Here is a 6,000-nt window from a genome sequence, read left to right on the forward strand (position 1 = left end):
GGTTATATCCTGTTCGTGAATCAATTCCAGCCATCTTGTTCATGTATCAGTTCTAGAGCATGTATGGACATTTTCTAAATGCACAGAGACTCTATATGTATTTTCTGTCATTTTATCACCAGCCTGAACTTGGACATTTGGATTAATGCTTCAGGACTACATCCGGCCCTATGGTCATTCTGTCCCACTTCCTAAGGGGACCTACGTCGAGGATGACTCATTTTAAGTAAGGGGGTTTGTGGTGTCCCGGTACAGGACTTTGTCCTATCCTAAGTCCCCTCAGTTAGAGTTCCTCCATTCCACAGGGCTCTCCTGCAGGGCTTACCCCTTGCTCACCTCATATAAATGTATTTTTGTATATTGTTTAGTGTGTATATAAAGGTAGTATAAATGTATAGGACCTTCCTAGGTCATGTGATATATTGTAAAAGCTGTACTAATGATTAGGACCTTCCTGGGTCATGTGATACTGTCATGTGATGTACCCAGAGTTCCCTGGGTTCAGGACCTACAGGGTTTTCAACCAATGGGCTGTAGTCCAACCTCCTTAGTATATAAGAAACTGTAGTCTCTAAATTCACTCTCCTGCTCATCAACCGGTACACTTCAGCAATACCAATTCAAGCACAATTAGGCCAAAGCCTAAGCCACTACAAAACGTGAGTTATCAAGCTCTATCTACAAATTCCTAGCGACTACTATTCAACTCAAACATATAATTAGTAGCACAGTGGCCTGCATAAATCTCAATACTACAAGTCCCAGCAAAGCCTGTGAGGTATCCTGCATCTCGGTTACCTCAAGAGAAACTGTTTAACTGTAAAGACTGTTCTACAAGAAATTAGGTAAAAGTTCCAGTTATCTCATAAATCCTGCTGTGGACATTCCATTATTTATTCCCTGCCGTTTTTGTGCCGGTTGTCGTCAGGGCCTCATTCAGAAAACAACCTCACCCTGGCGTCACGACAAATCAAGGGTTAATACCACCAGACCCTGTAACACCATTGCCTCACCCAGTCACCACACAAACATGAAAGCTTATCCTGAAAAGTTACCTAAAACATCAGCTAAACTTTAAAGGAGTAATTTGGTATGTAAAAACGTATACCGCTATCCTTAGGATAGAGAATAAGTATCAGATCTGTTGGGACCCCTGTGATCTCCAGTACGGGTCCCTGGCAATCCGCAGAAAGGGGGCGTGTTTAACCACTGCACGGAGTGGCAACGACACGCCCCCTCAACAAAATTCTATGGGAGAGCCAAAGTGTTGGATTCGACAATCTCCAACTCTGGCATTGCGCTGCTTTGAGGGGGTGTGATGGCCGCTGCTTTGTGCGGTGGTCGACACGCGCTGTTTGGCCAGAAAGCCGGGGTCCTACAGGGGATTGTAGGGGGTCCCAGCAGTCGAACCCCGTGTGAATAGAACTTACGTTTTTATATCTTGAAGTACTACTTTAAGTTTATTTCTATTCTATACTGAATCATAAAATATGTCATCTGGGTAAATGATCAATTTTTAGACACTATACTAGATGTTCTGTATAGTACAATGCATTGTATTTTAAGCTGCGTAAAATCTGCTGCACATCGGGAAACACGTTGCGTATTCTCCTATTAGCAGATACACAGGGCCACTCATGGCAGCCCTGTGTGCGCAGTAAGGTTTGGAGGCAAGACCAAGGCCGCCTCCAAACCTCACTGCACACACAGGGCAGCCACGGGTAATCCTGTGTGTCTACTCTTAGGAGAATACACAGCATATTTCCTGCTGCTATGTGTGATCTAAAGGAAATCTGCCAGCTGCAAATCATGTTATAATCTGCAAACGCTATTAAATATATGGTAAAAAGACACAGGGTACCATCAAAAAATTGATTTTTCTTTTGCAGCCAAGTGTCAAAGAGGCAGTCTCAAGCCTCTGAAGTGCCATAGGCTGGAACACCTCTGCTGCTCTCCCTCCAGTACTTGTCTCTCCTTGATTGACATACACAATCATAATACAGACAAAATGATATATACTGAGAGAGAGAGAGAGAGAGAGAAAGAAAGAGAATACCCAACTTAACAATAACACTTATCAGTTCTCAGCAACTTATTCCCATGCAGAAGAGCAGTAAAGAAACTTTATATATGGGTTAAAATAGCAAAAAATTTACTTACCTTTTAATTTTCCAGCTCTGGTGGTGGCAGGTTCTAGATAACAAACTGATCTTTGCTCCAATACGTTGATGACGTGCCAATTTAACACATGAGAATCAAAGTTAACTGGTCATGGCGGTGCTGTACCTGACATCAAAAGCACAAAAGCTTATGTCATTTTAACCCATGAGACACACAATACACTAACCTTTAAAACTCGTAGGAAAATCATAAAGTTTTATGTAATTTTAATCCATGAGACAGACGCTATGCTAACCTTTGAGACTTGTGAAAGAAGAACTATTTCTATTGTTGTCTTACCTAAACAGTAACAGAAAAGTCACAGCCTTCTATTAACCTTTTAGGCACTTTGTCAATTTACATCCCTTTTAAAGAAAAACTACAGACTCAGTTCCTTAAGTGAAACTGAGAAGACAACCAGGACGTCTCTACGTAAATCTGCCTGGATTCCACAGTGCTATCACATTGTGCATGGTGTCGGTTCACAACCAATGGGAGGCCCTTATACAGCACAGAAGAGAAATAAAACATCAATGATAGTTACAAACCTCCAGACCACACTGGCGTAGATCATATCTAGAGCATGAAGATGATGGTGATGGTGGATAGGGGTATGATGCACCTGTGCCGGAGTATTGTGGTAGATCGGTTGTAGATAAGTGAAGGCAAACTCAAGAAATGCTTTCATATTTCAGAGTGTTTGTGAACAAAATACATGAAAATATACTCCTCTATGATGGGAATATATTTATGTGAAGAATAAAAATAATAATACTAATAAGAAAGCAAAACTTGCATTTCCTACATGCACACTTTCTGGCTACATAAAGGGAACCAGTCACACTGAAAATGCAGAGCAATCTGCAGGCACCATGTTATAGATCAGGAGGAGCTGAGCAGATGATATATATAATACAGTAGAATCTGCAGGTATCATGTTATAGAGCAGGAGGAGCTGAGCAGATGATATATACAATACAGTGCAATCTGCAGGTATCATGTTATAGAGCAGGAGGAGCTGAGCAGATGATATATACAATACAATACAATGTGCAGGTATCATGTTATAGAGCAGGAGGAGCTGAGCAGATGATATATATACAATACAGTACAATGTGCAGGTATCATGTTATAGAGCAGGAGGAGCTGAGCAGATGATATATATACAATACAGTACAATGTGCAGGTATCATGTTATAGAGCAGGAGGAGCTGAGCAGATGATATTTACAATACAGTAGAATCTGCAGGTATCATGTTATAGAGCAGGAGGAGCTGAGCAGATGATATATACAATACAGTGCAATCTGTAGGCACCATGTTATAGATCAGGAGGAGCTGAGCAGATGATATATACAATACAGTAGAATCTGCAGGTATCATGTTATAGAGCAGGAGGAGCTAAGCAGATTATATATACAATACAGTACAATCTGCAGGTATCATGTTATAGAGCAGGAGGAGCTGAGCAGATGATATATACAATACCACTTTTTATTCCTGCCATAGCAAGGAAACAGACATCACAGGATTGTAGAAATCTATTTAGATTTCTACAGTCCTTTGATGTCTGTTTCCTTGCTATGGCATGAATAAAAAGTGATCTTTTAGAGCATACCTGGTGCCGGATAATCCTTCCTTTTCATACGCTGTTGAAGCCGGGGCGGGACCGGCGGGTCCGTGGCAGCACAGGTGTGTCGGGGATCTGCCTCCGTAGGTGAGCGGACGCCATTGCATTTGGACATATATACAATACAGTACAATCTGCAGGTACTATGTTATAGAGCAGGAGGAGCTGAGCAGATGATATAAACAATACAGTACAATCTGTAGGTATCATGTTATAGAGCAGAAGGAGCAGAACAGATTATATATACAATACAGTGCAATATGTAGGCACCATGTTATAGATTAGGAGGAGCTGAGCAGATGATATATACAATACAGTACAATGTGCAGGTATCATGTTATAGAGCAGGAGGAGCTGAGCAGATGATATATACAATACAGTACAATCTGCAGGCACCATGTTATAGAGCAGGTGAGCTGAGCAGATGATATATAAAATACAGTACAATGTGCAGGTATCATGTTATAGAGCAGGAGGAGCAAAGCAGATGATATATACAATACAGTACAATCTGCAGGCATCATGTTATAGAGCAGGAGGAGCTGAGCAGATGATATATACAATACAGTACAATCTGCAGTATCAAGTTATAGAGGAGGAGGAGCTGAGCAGATGATATATACAATACAGTACAATCTGCAGGTATCATGTTATAGAGCAGGAGGAGCTGAGCAGATGATATATACAATACAGTACAATCTGCAGGTAACATGCTATAGAGCAGGATGAGCTGAGCAGATGATATGTACCATACAGTACAATCTGCAGGTATCATGTTATAGAACAGGAGGAGCTGAGCAGATGATATGTACAATACAGTACAATCTGCAGGTATCATGTTATAGAGCAGGAGGAGCTGAGCAGATGATATATACAATACAGTACAATCTGCAGGTATCATGTTATAGAACAGGAGGAGCTGAGCAGATGATATATACAATACAGTACAATCTGCAGGTATCATGTTATAGAGAAGGAGGAGCTGAGCAGATGATATATACAATACAGTACAATCTTCTATTTAAAAATCTTAATCCTTCCAGTACTTATCAGCTGCTGCATGCTCCAGAGGAAGTTGTGTAGTTCTTTCCAGTCTGACTACAGTGCTCCCTACTGCCACCTTTGTCCGGAACTGTCCAGAGCAAGATAGGTTTGCTATGGGGATTTGCTCCTGCTCTGGACAGTTCCTGACATGGACAGAGGTGTCAGCAGAGAGCACTATGTTCAGACAGAAAAGAAATTCAAGAAGAAAAGAACTTCCTGTGGAGCATACAGCAGCTAATAAGTACTGGAAGGATTAAGATTTTTAAATAGAAGTAATTTACAAATCTGTGTAACTTTCTGGCACCAGTTGATGAAAAAAAAAAATTGTTTTCCAGCGGAGTACCCCTTAAATCCATTCAAGCATCTGAGGGATGAGTAGTACAGGATCTGCTGCTGACATCTTCAGAGGTCTAGTGGAGTCCAGGCCTACATGGGTCGGTGTTTTAGCAGCACGAAAGGAGCTTACACATGACTAGGGGAGCGTAGAGTTCCGCTACCTGTGCACCCCAACCCTCTAGTCCTTTCACCAATTCCTTACCCACCTTTAAGAATCACTGACTCAAATTATGGTGCAAAGGCCACAGCGGACCAAAATTTTATTTAACAAAAAACACCAAAATATAATAAACATATAAATATAAATAACATTCCATATAAATAACAATGCAATAAATAACAGTATAAACAGTATCTAGCCCAACATTCAGGGATAACATACCCTCCCGACCAATGTACCCAACCTTCCCCATTCTGGAAGGGGACCTAAAGGCAGCTTCTCTTCCATACCCGGTCTCCTACTTTGCCCTTGGTCGACCAGCACCTAACCCCAGGGCACCACCTTCAGAGATCACCGATCCCTTCCGCAAGGGACCCCTATGATTAGCTGGCAACCGACCAAGCTCCCCCCCAGCCCCTCATGGCAAGGACCTACACCATCCTTCCAGCATGTCTCCAAATCCCCTTCCATCTCACGCCGCTGCGACAATGACAACCCCTTCCCTACCATCCACAGGCAAACCACCTAATTCAGGGCGGGTGGGTGGGACACGCTGTCTTCACGGCACTGACCTCTTCTTCCTACTTCCTGCTAACTTGCCCGCGCTAGCTAGGCTCCTCCCTCCTAACCTCCCCTTAACCCTGCCTACTCCCTATTCTGTCACCTTAACC

At 42.2% G+C, this 6,000-nt stretch overlaps 1 protein-coding gene across 3 annotated transcripts in view; it reads right to left on the bottom strand.

The window, feature by feature from the left end:
* LOC130290618 (T-cell surface glycoprotein CD1c-like) overlaps window positions 1-2,662 on the bottom strand; it is a 51,633-nt gene extending 48,971 nt beyond the window's left edge. For all 3 annotated transcript variants that reach the window (XM_056538484.1, XM_056538485.1, XM_056538483.1), the window contains exons 1-2: window positions 2,461-2,662; window positions 2,161-2,286 (exon numbers count right to left, since the gene is read on the bottom strand). The gene's annotated coding sequence lies outside the window, so the exon portion shown is untranslated. The remainder of the gene's footprint in view (window positions 1-2,160; window positions 2,287-2,460) is intronic.
* Between the last annotated feature and the right edge of the window lie 3,338 nt (window positions 2,663-6,000).

The sequence above is a fragment of the Hyla sarda genome, chromosome 9 (assembly GCF_029499605.1).
Source record: "Hyla sarda isolate aHylSar1 chromosome 9, aHylSar1.hap1, whole genome shotgun sequence".
In the NCBI taxonomy this organism is placed as follows: domain Eukaryota; kingdom Metazoa; phylum Chordata; class Amphibia; order Anura; family Hylidae; genus Hyla; species Hyla sarda.